At 46.9% G+C, this 14555-nt stretch overlaps 1 protein-coding gene, 1 long non-coding RNA gene, 3 other non-coding genes and 1 pseudogene across 5 annotated transcripts in view; all 6 read right to left on the minus strand.

Moving 5' to 3' along the window:
* The window catches only part of LOC147747875 (uncharacterized), a 190135-nt gene that overhangs the window by 163043 nt on the left and 12537 nt on the right, over positions 1 to 14555 (minus strand). The gene's annotated exons all lie outside the window — the stretch shown is intronic.
* The window catches only part of LOC147747888 (uncharacterized), a 36141-nt gene that overhangs the window by 13739 nt on the left and 7847 nt on the right, over positions 1 to 14555 (minus strand). The window contains exons 5-10 of the long non-coding RNA XR_015308451.1: positions 9437 to 9463; positions 8842 to 8867; positions 7191 to 7232; positions 6229 to 6284; positions 5724 to 5751; positions 5347 to 5400 (exon numbers count right to left, since the gene is read on the minus strand). This is a non-coding gene — a long non-coding RNA (uncharacterized LOC147747888). The remainder of the gene's footprint in view (positions 1 to 5346; positions 5401 to 5723; positions 5752 to 6228; positions 6285 to 7190; positions 7233 to 8841; positions 8868 to 9436; positions 9464 to 14555) is intronic.
* LOC147747889 (small nucleolar RNA snR60/Z15/Z230/Z193/J17) lies at positions 5220 to 5295 on the minus strand (annotated as a pseudogene).
* On the minus strand, positions 6955 to 7035 carry LOC147747890 (small nucleolar RNA SNORD74). Its single transcript, XR_015300168.1, has one exon. It is a non-coding gene; the product is annotated as a small nucleolar RNA SNORD74 (small nucleolar RNA).
* Positions 7309 to 7384, minus strand: LOC147747891 (small nucleolar RNA SNORD47). The gene has a single exon (XR_015300339.1). It is a non-coding gene; the product is annotated as a small nucleolar RNA SNORD47 (small nucleolar RNA).
* On the minus strand, positions 9537 to 9620 carry LOC147747892 (small nucleolar RNA snR60/Z15/Z230/Z193/J17). The gene has a single exon (XR_015300177.1). It is a non-coding gene; the product is annotated as a small nucleolar RNA snR60/Z15/Z230/Z193/J17 (small nucleolar RNA).

The raw sequence follows: 14555 nt of genomic DNA on the forward strand, positions 1-14555 counted from the left end.
GGTTGTGGTTGGTCTATTGTTTCAAGATCCACCACTGGTTCAGGAAGGCACTTCTTAGCCTGAGACCTTGTCACTGCAAGGACATGAGCTGAAATCCCTAGCATTTCTGCATGAGTCCTGTACTCCACTTCTGACCAAACTGAGCTTTCAAGATCATTGCCTAACAGACAGTCTACTGGGAGGTCTGCACTCACAACAACTTTCTTTAGGCCATCTACCCCTCCCCAGGAGAAGTTCACAACAGCCACACTATGGGAGGTAGTGGAGTTGCTTGCATTGGTCACTAGGTAACTTTCACCTAGTACAATTTGTCCAGGGTCCACAAAGCCAGGTGCCACCATTGTGACACTGGCACAAGTGTCCCTGTAGGCCTGAGCCAGTTTCTCATTAATTAAGGGAGTCTGCCTATATTTGCCCAGGTTACTGGGGCTTACTGCAGTGGGCAAAGATATGTCCACATCATATAGGAGAACTGCCTGTGTGGGGATTCTGACTAGGCCAGATTCCACCTCAGTACCCAGGGTCAACCCTACTAAACCCTTTGGCTGTGTACCACCACTGCTGACTGTACTAGGGGGTGCAGTTGCTTTAGGAGCTGCAGTGGTGGGGACTGGATTTTTCTTAGTGCATTCACTGCCCCAGTGTGAAACTGATTTGCAGGTATTACACCAAGGTTTCTTTGGGCCATCATTCTTCTTTTTCTTGTTTCCATTTTGGGAACCCCCCTCCTTATTGCTAGTTTGGGGGCCTGAAGACTTCTGGTCCTTTTCTTTATCTTTCTGATTCCCACCCTTCTGGTCTGTTTTCTTCTGGTCACCTTGGTTCTGGTTTTTCTGCTTAATCCTTGTTCTGACCCATTTGTCTGCCTTCTTTCCCAATTCTTGGGGAGAGGTCAAATCAGAGTCAACAAGGTATTGATGCAACAGCTGGTTCTGACAGTTATTAAGGATCTGTTCTCTCATCATAAGATTGTACAATCCTGTATAGTCTGAAACTTTACTTCCCTGCAGCCAACCCTCCAGAGCCTTAGTGGCACAATCTACAAAATCAGTCCAGTCCTGAGTCTGTGCTTTTTGGGTGTCTCTGAACAACAACCTGTATTGCTCAGTGGTTAGGCCAAACCCTTCAATAAGAGCACTCTTCAGAACAGAGTAGTTTTTGGCATCCTCAGGTCTAACAGTGAGGAGCCTGTCCCTCCCTTTCTCAGAAAAGGAGTACCATAAAATTGCTGCCCACTGATCCTCAGGGACCTGCTGTACCATGCAGGCCCTCTCAAGAGCAGTCATCCATTTGTGGATATCATCCCCTTCCTTGTAGGGGGGCACAATTTTTGTCAGGTTTCTATTGTCATAGGCCCTGTCTTTTTCTTTAGGAACTTTGCTGCCACCAGTGGCATCTAAGCCACTTATTTTCTGTTCCCTAGCCAAGGTAAGTTTAGCTTGAGCTAAGGTCAGTTTAGCTTGAGCCAGAGCTACCTCCTCCCTCTCTATCTGGAGTTGGACAGCCCTCATTCTAGCCCTATGCTCTTTTCTCTGGGAGGGAGTCATCCCTCTCTGAGATTCTCTTGAGGCACTAGAAAGGTGAGAGTCCCTTGATAGAGATCTCTCCCTTCTGTTACCTGGGAGAATTTGGTTATGAGATCTGGAGTGGTGCTGGCCCCCTCCATTCCCATGTAGGTCCAAGTTGGCCTGGTTAAGCCTGGCAACCTGTACCTGGTTTCCCCCCTGATCCTGATCTTCAGGCTCATCTAAATCAGAGCCTTCTTCTTCTTCCTCCTCCACTACATCATCTTGAAGATCCTCATTCTCAGGGGAGTTTATCCCTTCCTCTGTTTCTAAGGGAGTCTGACTCACCTTGTCTAGGTCATCCTTTTCTAGGAGAGCTACTAGGGAAGGAATGGTAGGGCCTCTGCCCTTTTTTAGCCCCCTGGCTGTGCACAAGGCACTCAGGTCTTTGTGGCTAAGGTTGTCATATCTGGATGTTGTCCCTATAGGATCAACTATTACAGGAGCAGAGCCTGAGGCTCTTTCTGTATCAGACATGACTGCTAGTGAGGTGTAAGTGGTGCACTTACCTACACTAAGTGGTTTCCTACTGTACCTTGCTAGTGAGTTGTAGTCAGGGTGTGCTAATCCCTTTAATCTACAACTACTAAGTTCAGTAGAACTTAATATGCTAAGCTTTTGATTTATATGTACCTAGAGGTACTTGATGTGATCTTTCAATTTGATAAAGATTGCAATGGTAAAACAAACAGCAAGCTCAAATCCCACCGCTGCCACCAATGTGAGAAGTTGGCCTGATAGGTAGTGTTTCCAATTCTGGAACCACTGGTTATCAGTCCAAACAAACCCCAAAGATGTCAGGTTGTAAGTCAACCTTGTAGACAAGCTATCCTAGTGGTAGCATGGACTAAGCAGCCTTAAAGGCTTAACTTAAGAGGTCGTGTTAAGCGAGCTGTTTTACCACATACAAGCCTGTAATCAAATGAAAGGACACCACACAAGTATATATTATAAAAATATATGTATTTATTACTAAATTACTCCCCAGTACTCTTTATGAGGAAAGGGGCACAAGCGTTAAATCAAAAGCACTGTTACACATATAAAGTTGCACGTTTATGGATGAGGGCGGGTGGCCACTCAGACCATATATCAAAAAAAGTGGTATAAGTAACACTTTACGAACAATGGTTAGGCCTAGGGCCTAGAGATTCGCTGGGAGCAGTCAGGACAAGCAATGAAGAAGTCGGGAGTAGCCCACAGGAGACGGGTGCAGCACGGAAAGTGCAGCGCGCACCAATGCACTGTCAATGGTGCGTAAAAGTCAATTAAAGTGAATAAAAAGATACTTCCGCTGAACCTAGGAACACAAAACTTTAGACACAGACCCTAGAGGTGTGTACCAGTGTAAAGACACCGGCGTTGCAAAGTTACCTCACCCACAGGCCGTGGGTGCACAGGGTCGAAGTGGCGTCGGGTTCTGTCACGCAGGTTCTGGGTGCTTGGAGCTGTTGCAGCTGCAGGCGCTGTGAAGCAGAAGTGTCCGGTGCGATCCAAGGGTGGATCGATGTAGAAAAGTACCTGAAAGCAGAGGGGACAGAGTCTGGGTCACTCAGCAGTGACCAGGGTGGAACCAGGACGGAACCAGGCAATGTCGGGCGCAATCAGGCGGTTGTCGATAGGCTTCTCTCCGCTGTCACGTGGGCTCTGGGGCATCTGCGACGTCCAGGAGCAGGTCACGATCTGTCCCACGTAGGCTCTCGCCGTCAGCACCGTCGGCTTGAAGATTGTAGCAAACAGCACTTGGCAAAAGCAATCCACGCGGAACCGGGAGATTGCTTATCACTCGAACCAGGAGGGTCAGAGTGGGTGCTCCTTTTCACAGGAGCTGGTGCAGATCTGGAGCAACCAGAAAAGCAAGTCGGATTTCAAAGGTCGTCGGCACAGGGGCCACAAGCCAGCTGGCAAGTGACCGGGCCAACGCGTCGAGCGCACACAAGCAGAAGGGCCCCACGCAGCACTCCGCGAGTGTGGAGGGGTGAGCTTTGGTGCAAGTGGAGCTCGGGGCTGGGGCTTCTCAAACCCCGGTGTACAGCTTCGAGGGTCACTCGTGGGCCGCACGGTCAGCGTCTCGTGGCCTTTTCAAGATGGCGTGCCCCACGCTTCCGGTCGCCTCCACGGGTCTCAGCTCTGCAGGGACTGTGGATCGGGCAGGTAGAAGGCAGGCAAGCTTGATCTCGTCGATCTCTGTCGCTCGAGTTCCGGCGGGAACTGCAACAAAGCAAGGGTCGAGGGCTGGATGGTGCCTGTTTGCACAGGGTGGTCACTCCTTGACCACAAGGGAGATTCTTCAGTCTTCTCACGTCGTGTAGAAAGTCGAAGGGTCCAGATTTCGTTTCTTATGTTTCTTCAGGATGATCTGAGGTCCGTTGGGACTGCTCCCCCTCTTATTCGAATCTCGGGGGTTGGACATCCTGCTAGGTCCCCTCCTATGGGTGGGACCCAGGAAGGGGGTGGTTACACCCCTCTCCTTTGATCCTGGCCGCGCTGGGACAGGGGCTGGGAGGCCCCAGAACCGGTTTGGCCGGATCCTGCAAGGGGCAGCCTTGTGCTCCCCAGGCAGTGTCTGGTTTCATTGAAACCTCCCTACTCCAATCCACTATCTCCTGTCTGGGGTGGTTTGACACCGCCCTGTGACAGGAAACTCTTTGTCCAGGCCTCCTCTGCCGGGTTTCGGTCAGCAGCAGGAGGTCAGACCCGTGTCTGTGGCAGGGGCATCCATTTTGTGGATCTGAGGCTCATTTTAAATCAACCGCGTTTCAGTAAAGTAACATGTCTTCTCCCTCTAGAAGGGTGGAATGCTACCCCCGTCGCCAGAACTGGCGAGCGGGTAGTATTCCAATTCGTATGACACCTTACACGACATGTTTTGATAAAGCCAAACCAAAGTTGCTATATAACCGCGAGGATTATAAGGCGCTTAAGAGTATATGGTATGGCATTATCCCGGATCAGCTTAGGGAGTTGTTCCCGTCAGCTGCAGACAGGCTCAGCTCATGCCAGAGCACCATCTCACATAAAACCACGCACTCTGCCTCCAGGATTGATGAGGCCTTCCATAGGAGTGGCTTACAGGCTATATATGTGTCCAGATATAGGTTTAGATATAGGTATACTATATCTAAGCAAGGGGTGATTACACCCACTTGCCCCAGCTGAGTGATCAGCCAGTTGTGTCAATTTAAGAACCAGCCAGGGGTGGCAAAAGCTATGCTTCAGCCCCTGGTAGGCCTTGGTGGCACCTATGCCCTGGGCACCTATAGTGCATGGTACAGGGGCTGACAAGGAGTCCATTTCCAATTGTGGTATGTACCTATAGCACATGTATTACAAATTTAGAGAGAGAACAGCAGGCTGGGGGTCTGATTAGCAGGCCCACAGCCTCAGTAAGTCGAAAACCAGTGAAGCAAAAAGCAAAAATTGGGGTGACCATAGGATAGCAGACCCTACTCTCCTACACTGATGTGTCCTAACAATAGTTAATTTTGGTTAATGTAATTAGCAGTAGCGCCTAATGGAAAGCATGCTTCAGGACTACACCAATTGATAGCTTTGAGACTGGCAGGCTGCTCGGTTCAGTGACACCAAGCTTAGTTAAGGTGTGAGGTGAACAAGTATCAAACCTGGGCTATTAGGAGCAGTACTTTTCAGTCAAGGATGCATCAGCTAGGAGCGAAAGACTGTTCTTCATAGAGAATCAGCTGAACTATGTGCTCATCATGCACACCCTGGGCTGAGTGCTGCAGGGAGAATGTCTGAGCTGAAATACTTCTGAACTCACCTTTTCCTGCAGAGTTCACTTATGCGCAGGCATTCGCTTGAAGGCAGATGGACTCTACAGTCAAGGGGAAACAAAAGCTATTAGGTAAAAGCATTTTACAACCAAAGCCCCTGCAAGATGTCAGCGTGCCCTCAGAGTATTAAGTGTGGTTAGCTCTCATCATACTCTTGGTCAAGAGTAGCAAATACACAGTCATCACAGCAGCACGCTCCAGCTCCCCCATCCTCCTCAACATGTCTACAAACTAATGTTAAGTTAAATTAGAAGGCCTAACCCTCCCACCCTCATCCTAAAAGCTGGCTAAGCCATTTACACCACGTTAAAATTGCCATCAGACCAATCTCAAACAAGTCTTATAAATCTTACAGGATATTTACCATTCTAGGCGCGTTCTGAAGCTCGAATCTAAAAAAACACAAAAAGAACATTTCAAGCAGAGTTCAGCATCACAAATACTGCCTACTACTTCACAACTAGTCCCAAAAAGCCTCAGTATTCGAGTGTTCAGAAATCCTTTGTCCACTACTCTTATAATATTGACATCAAGGGCTTTGGACCAGGGGAGCAAAAAGACATAAGAGTTCAAAAAACAAGTCGTAGGTGTTCCATGCAAAGCTCAAGCCAAATGCCTTGCCCGGCCTATGCCTGGGGCCTGGCAACCCCAAATAGATCCATAACCAGGGTCCCCAACCAAAACCAGATATTTTGGTTAAATCCTAGCACTGCTACACGTGCCCAGTAGTTTGACCTACAATGGCACACAAGCCCCCTACAATGCAGTAGCAAACAGCATAGGACCACCTGCCCACATACAATCTGTTGGAATTTGGCGGTCCTTACCCACATGGGCAAAACAAAATATTAAAGAAAAAAAAAGCGTACCTGGCAGTTTCAAGCGAGATGAACTCCAAGTACTCTTAAATCTGGTAGAGCAGAGACTGGGGGGACGAAAAGGTTTTCATTAAAATCCATGTACATTAAATTTCGAACACCATTAGTGTGCGTCTTAGGCATTTATAAGATTAAACTGATTCGAAGACGCAAACTCTTGGCGGTAAAATTACTGCTGGCTAAGACGCATAGCAATGAGATGGGGACGCAAACGTGTAGAGCAATGCAAAGACTTGCTTACAGACATGACATTGTAAGGAGAGACTGGAAACACGCAGAGGAACTACCACAAGCTTCCCGCCATAGGGACTTTTGGGACTTGTTAGTACAGTACCTCACAGCTACGCAACCGAAGGACTGACCACATGACTTGATTAGCAGGAGCACATCACACAACCCAGACATCTATGTTGGGATGTATCGAAGAGATTGGATATGTACAGGATACTTGTACCAAATGTCAATGTGATCTTGCATTATTCTGCATACTTACGTGCAAATCCTGGTACTAGGAATGTATATTAAGACTTAACAGTTGTAATGATAATTTTTGGGGAGTATACGACCATGAAGTTTGTGATGCATGCGACTTGCAAATATGTACCTACAATGGCAATATGTGATGTTTGACTGATCAAAATGTAATAAAAATCCATGTACATTGACAGGAGGTTGAAGAAAGCACGTTCAACACAAGACTAACCCCCACACCAGCATGCAGCCTGCTCAGAAACGTTGGTAATCTTCACACTTTATCAGATGTCCCTACCAACATATTTATCATCATCTGCAGACTGCCACAGCTTACACTTCCAGACTTTTAATTATCCCCTTAGACTTGATTATCCCCAGACAGCTTTAAAGATAAAGCATCACATAAATCATCTTTCGTACCAATGTCAAACTCACGATAATTCACTAGTGTTAAACGCTATGAAAAGACTGCCACTTACCTCAAAGGCCTAAGTGCAGCAGTGAAGGCACAGACGGGACTCCTACAAGAAACAGACAAGTACAACATTAGCAACTGCAATAATACGGACCAGTTTAATATTTATGCTACCAATAAGTAACCTCAGATAACAATGGAACGGTATGGGGTAGAATCAGCAAGATTCATATGGCAGAATCGATTTCATCATGGGTTACACGTCAGTTCAAGAGGAGTGCCCACTACAAAGCAAGCACATGCGTCAAGAGAATTGCTTCAATACCTGCAGCATGCACAATAGGTTAAACATTTCCAGACCCATTAGAAATGCCAATGCAGGGAGCGGGGCATTGCAAACTAAATACTAGTAGTAAGTATAAGATTAGAGAAACTAAAACTCCTGATTTTTAAGTGCAGAAGAGGACAACCAGTCCCAGTATACGCGCTAAAGTGTGGACTAGTGAGAAATTAATCTGGGGCAAGGCAATATTTAAGTGGTTAAAGTCTACAAAGGCACACAATAAAAGGAAAAAAAAAAAAAAAGGAACTAAGGGTCAGGATTCTTTTGGCAGACCGGTACTCCACGGATCCATGTCTCATTACAAGTGCATTAGGACAGAATGAAAGTGTAATAAGGCAGACAGGATGTCTCGAGTATCTGTCGGACAATCTTTAGCCCTACATAGCTTTCTGATAAACTAAATTCGCTTTGTCTAGGGCCCCCACACGTTATGAGCTTGCGTCTCCATAGAGGTCACCTGTGTGAAGCCAGGTGAAGAAGTCCAGGAGAAGCAGCACGGACATTTGTCCCTGATCTAGCTTATGTATTATGTATTTAAGCTTAGTTCTTAAATTAGCCAGTTCAGAACTCAAGTCAACCCAGACTCCGAAATAGATAGTGAAGTAGGCGGAGTCCCAGGATCGAGGTAACGGATTGCCAGGTAACACTTAGTGTGGCACGTAGCCAGCAGAGACAAACAGGAAAGTCCAAATGAGTGCATCACACCACAATGGTCCAGGGAGATTCGTCTCTCGTTTAAGGTATCGCATGTTCAAGCAACACCTGCATAGCACACTAGGCCACACATGACAGCTATCGTATTTTTACATGTTTGTTTACAATGTCTGTAACATGAAGCTATTCTTCACGGTTAAGTGGTGCAGGACACCTGTGCTTTTCCTTTACTTCTGTTACCATATAACCAGTCCATTTAACATTTCAAAACGTTAGTGCTCCGGCAGGTTAGCAGCGGCCCAGTGCGGATGTTCCCATGGGGCACTCATGCACAGGTCACGCAAAGAGCCACCCCCCCATACAATGAGGGGGGGGGAGGCTCTTAAACCTACCCTCAAGGCGGTTTGCCAAGGAACCAGTTGTACGATTGCTCGAGGGGACAGACACCGAGAGCTGCTACATGTGCTGTTCAAGCAGGAAATAAAGCCAAATTGTAATAGCAAAGGGTCGTAGTAATGCAAAGAGCAAGCTGCCAGTGCCAGGCAGGGTCACGCGGCCGACTGGTCATAAGCAAGTCGCAGACCTACACCATGCAGTTCGTGCAAGAGCAGCTCTAGGTGTATAGGCTGCCGTGTATCCATACGGGTGTTTAAAGGTCAGACATTTATCACCCAAGCCACGAAATTCTCAATTTACTTGGTCAGGAGTAGAAACTTACCGTTCACAATTGCTGCGGTGTCTAATCTGCAAACAAATAGGCACAGTTTAGGATTTAATAAACATGATGGCAAAAAACTCAGGGGGTGGCTTTACAATGAATGCCACATCAGATAGAGCTAATACAGACTTCCACGTGCAAGTCAAGTCTGACAGTCTCATCACGCAAGGCAAAGCAACCACTAAATTAAGCATTAAACAGACTCATCCACCCGCTGTACTACAAACACGAGCCATTGCTGTTAATTCCCTAAGATGCAGGCTTCACAACTTCGGTGAGTTAAGAGAACCAATATTATATGAAAAATCCAAAACTTGAGTGCAAGAATGGACGAGAAAAGTAGGGACAATTTTACAGTCAAAGCTTGCCTAGATGCTCCATTGGAGCGATTGCTGCGCGATATAAATAAAATTTTACATTACATTACATTACATTGCTGTAAAACACAAGCCAAATCTCGGCTAATGAGCTGCCCTGCGAGGCATGGGTCAAATAAAGCCGCCCAGGAATGACAACCATAGGAAAGGCAACATAGGCTGCAAGTGCCCAACTGATGGAGGCGATGGGGTAGAGGAGAACAAAAAAAACTCCTCACCTTTGACATCTCATCCTTCCTTGGAGGCTGAAAAGAAGGACACGGTCTGCATTAGTTTTCCTGCACACATGACACCAATTACAGCTTTGGCCACAAACGATCGATGCATCAGATAGGAGCGAAAGACAAGAGCTCTTATTCACCACTGTTCATCTGCTGAACTATGTGATCATCATTGTATCGATCCGGGCGCAGACCCATCGCGTGCTGCACTAACGCAGTACACACGAACATACATGCGTTTCAAATATAAACGGTCCTTGCATTTACCGCGTGGTGCGCTTCTCGCCGCTGACACTGAAGCGCCACATTATAATTGTACCAGTACTTTGTGTTAAGAACTTCTTAACAGGGCAGTGTGGGATTGGCTAAAATACAGAACAAGCATTTGCAATGCAATCGGGCTCGCCTTTGGAACCTTTTATGTATTTAGCTATGTAGCACATTAGCCTGGGTGCTGAAACATTTTTCACTAAAATAGAGGGAAAGTAAGCACCAACAGCGTGACACGCCAGGTATGGCAACACGATCAGAAATATTGCCTCAGCAGGAAATGGTATAGTCCATAGCTGTTTTTAATATAAAATCAGGGCTTTCAGTGGTCATATCACTGAAAATACGAGATTTGAAAAAATATTGTCTACGGGTGCTCGTGGAAGACTATTTCCATGGACTGGAATCTAGAGAATTCTAAAGTGATTCTTGTATTTTACTGACCTCTGCTGGTCGTTCTAGCAAGACAGTCAAATTGAAGGAATTTGAACAGAAAAGACAAAAGCATGGTCTTTGAATCCCTCAAATGTCATGCTTTAATCTCTTGCAGTCACCGCTATCCTATCCAATTAACTGATAGATTTTGGCTCCGGCGAGGTAGAGTACAGCAACACCCGGACAGTTTTTCAATAGGTTTACAGAAAGTGGCTGAAGTCTAAGATAAGACTTGTGAGGCCGAGTGAAGGGAGTGTGGGAACAAACCTTTAGTGCAAATCAATCGACTGCAATTTTTAGTTTCCACTTGCTTGCATGTAAACTGCAGCACGGGTTCCTAGGTCCATGTCGGATGAGCTACGCTGGTCCAGGTTTTTCCCCTTAAAATTCAGGGAATAAGCATGCAAGTCCAGGAATTCAAAGGGGAACAAGCATTGGCATAGCCAATAGGTCTCGCTTTTGGTACAGTATAAGGATTTAGTTATGCAGCACAATATCCTTGGTGCAACAACATCAACTGTTGTAAAGGCTAAAAACTTATAAAGGTCCCTAAAGTGAGACCTACTGGCTATGCCAATGCTTGAATTCTTTGAGACTGATGATTCAGTGTTAGGACAGAGCTGGGATAAGCACGGCAAGCTTTGAACCCGATTCAGTGTACAGCCTAACTTGTTCCTGAGAAACACAACACAAGCAGCAGTAAGAAAACCAGTTACTTACCTGTAACTTTGGTTCCCCAGTATTGGTAACTTTCATAGATTCCCATGCTTTTTATCATTCCCCGTCGTCGGAATGGGAGCCTCGGTAAATAGAAAATACCATAGTAATAAGCACAAAGTGAAAAAATAGGCCTAGGCCTCATCTCATTTTGTAGCTTATCCACCTCTTTTTGTAAAAGAGACCAAACTTCTGCAGTAGCCAATCAGAGCAGCCTCACCCCACAGAACCTTCCTGAGAGAAGCTCAGAGCCTCAGATTTTCGTAGCCGTTGTGAACAGCTATCCACCAAGATAAGAAGACTGAGCTTTCCGAGGGGAGGCGGGTGGGCGCATGGGAATCTATGAAAGTTACCAATACTGGGGAACCAAAGTTACAGGTAAGTAACTTGTTTTCTTGCCCCAGTATTGGAACTTTCATAGATTCCCATGCTTTGTATCTTAGTAACCAGCAGTAAACAGAAAAGCATATTTTGCAATATATGAACCTGAAAATGTTACACATCTCTGATTAGAACAGTAGAAACACATAGGATCATAAAATATGACAATAATGCAGTTATACAAAATATGCAAATAGTAAGGCGGGATAGAAAGGAAAGCTCACCGACTTATTGGAAAAGATTCCTCAAAACTGCTTGGCCCACTGCTGCATTTTCTTTCACAGAAGAATCCAAACAGTAGTGGCGAGTGAAGGTGTGGACACTGCTCCATGTTGCAGCTCTACAAATGTCCTTGATAGGAACCCCTGCGAATAGAGCTGTCGATGAAGCCATTGACCTGGTAGAGTGAGCACGAACTGCTCGGTGCAGTGGTTTTCCAGCCGCTTGGTGGCAAAATTGTATAGCACTGGAAATCCAGCGGGAAATACAGGCTCTAGAAACTGGACATCCCTTGCGTGGAGGACTGAAAGAAACAAAAAGCTGTGAAGACTTCCTGAAGGGTCTTGTTCGCTCCAGGTAGAATTTCAGGCATCTGTGAATGTCCAAAGAGTGCAAAGTTCTTTCCGCGGGTGTGGAAGGCTGTGGAAAGAACGGTTTTAAGACTACTGGCTCATTTAGGTGGAATTCTGAAGGCACCTTTGGGATAAACTTAGGATTCGTTCTTAGGATCAGAACATTATTCTTAAATTGTAGAAAGGGTTCCTCAATCGTGAAAGCTTGGAGCTCACTTACTCTTCGAGCCGATGTCAGGGCCAAGAGAAGAGCCAGTTTCCAAGAAAGAAACTTAAGGTCAGACTTATGAACAGGTTCAAAAGGGGCTTTCATGAGAGATGACAAGACTAGATTCAAATGCCAGGCCGGAGGTGGCGGCCGGACTGGAGGAAAAACCCTGAATAAACCCTTCAGAAATTGTTTGCTAATTCTCGCTGACCATAGGGAAGGACCTGAAGATGAACGTCTGAATCTAGAGATGGCCGCCAGATGGACTTTCACAGAAGATGGAGCCAATCCAGATTTAGCTAATGAAAGAATGTAAGGCAAGAGTTGGTGTGGAGCAGAAGTATATGGGTGTAATCCTTCTTTCCGACACCAAACACAGAATCTCTTCCATTTAGCACGATATGTCTTGTTGGTGCTAGGCGCTCTGGCCTGGGCCAAAATGTCCCTACAATCCCTTGATAGATCTAAACCTTGGAATTCTCGGAACTCAGGAGCCACGCTGTCAATCGCAGCGACTGCAAGTCCGGATGTAGAACTTGTCCGTGAGACATCGTTAACAGTGTTGGCACAGGACGTAGGAGAACTGGTTGGTCCTGGGAGAGGAGGAGAAGTTCCGAGTACCAAAACTGTCTGGGCCATGCTGGAGCGATCAGAATCATCCTGCACGGTTCCACCTTGAGTTTGCTGATCAACCTCGGGATCAGCGGAATGGGAGGAAAGGCATAAACAAAGGCGCCTGACCAAGCAATCAAAAGCGCATTCCCCCAGGGATTCCCGATGGTGAACCCTGCTTGCGAAGGACAGGCATTTGGCGTTCTGGGGAGTTGCAAACAGATCGATGGATGGCGTCCCGCATCGTGCAAAGAGCTCCTCCAGAACGGTCTGGTCTAGTTCCCCCTCGTGAGAGACTGTCCTTTGGCGACTCAAAGCGTCTGCCTTGACATTGAGTGTACCCGCTAGATGTTCCGCTGAGAGGGAGACATTGTTCTGGATTACCCAATTCCACAGCGTTTGAGCTTCCTTGGAGAGGGTGGAGGATCTTGTTCCGCCCTGTTTGTTTATGTAGTGCATGGCTGTGGTGTTGTCCGTACGAACCAGCACTGCACGGTTGCAAATCCTCGGAAGAAAAGCTTGTAGAGCCAGACTGATAGCGAGAAGTTCCAGAAGGTTGATATGGAACTTGATCTGGACTGGACTCCAATGGCCGCTGACCTTTAGCTCTTGGAGGACCGCTCCCCATCCCTCCATGGAAGCATCCGTTGTCAAAACAAGAGGAGATGGTGGAAGTCGGAACAATAGACCCCTTGAAAGATTGTCTTTCAGCAACCACCAGCCGCCTGCCTCTCATTTCCGGGGAAACGACAATCCTGTCGTCGAAGGATCCTGTGACCTGCCGCCATTGCTTGTCCAATTGTTCTTGTAGTGGACGCATTCTGAGCCTGCAGTGTGGCACTAATGGTATGCAGGATGAAATCGATCCGAGAAGCTATTTGTACCTGCGAACTGTCAGCGTCTTGCGAGATTGAAGAAGCCGAGCTGAACAAATGAGTTTATTCTGGCGCTCCTCCGATGGAAAGGCTAGGCAACTGTGTCCAGGATGGCCCCTAGGAACCTCGCTGACCTGGAGGGGCATAGAACAGATTTTTCCTTGTTGAGTCGAAGACCTAGGTGCTCGAACAGTTCTTTGCATGACCGGACTGCATTGGACGCTTCTAGAGCAGATGGAGCCTTCAGTAGCCAATCGTCCAGATATGGAAAAACCTGAATAGCTTGCCTTCTGAGATAAGCTGCTACTGGAGCCAGAATTTTTGTGAAGATCCGTGGAGCGGACCGGAGACCAAACGGTAGTACCTTGAATTGAAAGTGGCTCCTGCCCACTGTAAATCGAAGATATTGCCTGTGAGCTGGATGAATAGGAACGTGGAAGTAAGCGTCTTCCAAATCTAGGGTCGCCATGTAATCCCCTGGATTGAGGAGACGTAGGATGTCCTGAAGAGTGACCATCCTGAAGGACAACTTTACGAGATAAGTGTTGAGCTGCCGTAGATCTAAAATTGGACGCCATTTGTCCTTTGTCTTCCGAACCAGGAAGAACCTGGAATAGAACCCTTTCCCCTTCTGAGAAAGGGGTACAGGCTCTATTGCCCCCTTGGTGAAAAGTTGGTGGGCTTCGAGATGAAAGAGCTTGAGATGTTTGGGAGGAAAGGCGTCCGGCGCTCTTGTCGGAGGAAGGTCTTGAAACTCAAACGTGTGTCCTTCTTTGACGATTTGTAGGACCCACTGATCCGATGTAATGATCATCCAGTTGTCGAGGCAATGGGCAATCCTGCCCCCCACTGATGTGAATGAGGGAACAGGAACAGTGGAAAGAGCCACCTGGCCGCTATTGTTTCCTGGTGTTGTCTCTCCTTTGCTGGCCTTGGCGTCCCCTAGGCTGCTGGCGAGAGAAAGAACCCCTCTGAGAGTACTGAGGTTTATATGTCTGGCTAGACTGAGAGCCAGAAGAGTAGCGATTCTGATTTCCTCCTCTATA

The sequence above is a fragment of the Lissotriton vulgaris genome, chromosome 1_1, assembly GCF_964263255.1.
Source record: "Lissotriton vulgaris chromosome 1_1, aLisVul1.2, whole genome shotgun sequence".
NCBI lineage: Eukaryota > Metazoa > Chordata > Amphibia > Caudata > Salamandridae > Lissotriton > Lissotriton vulgaris.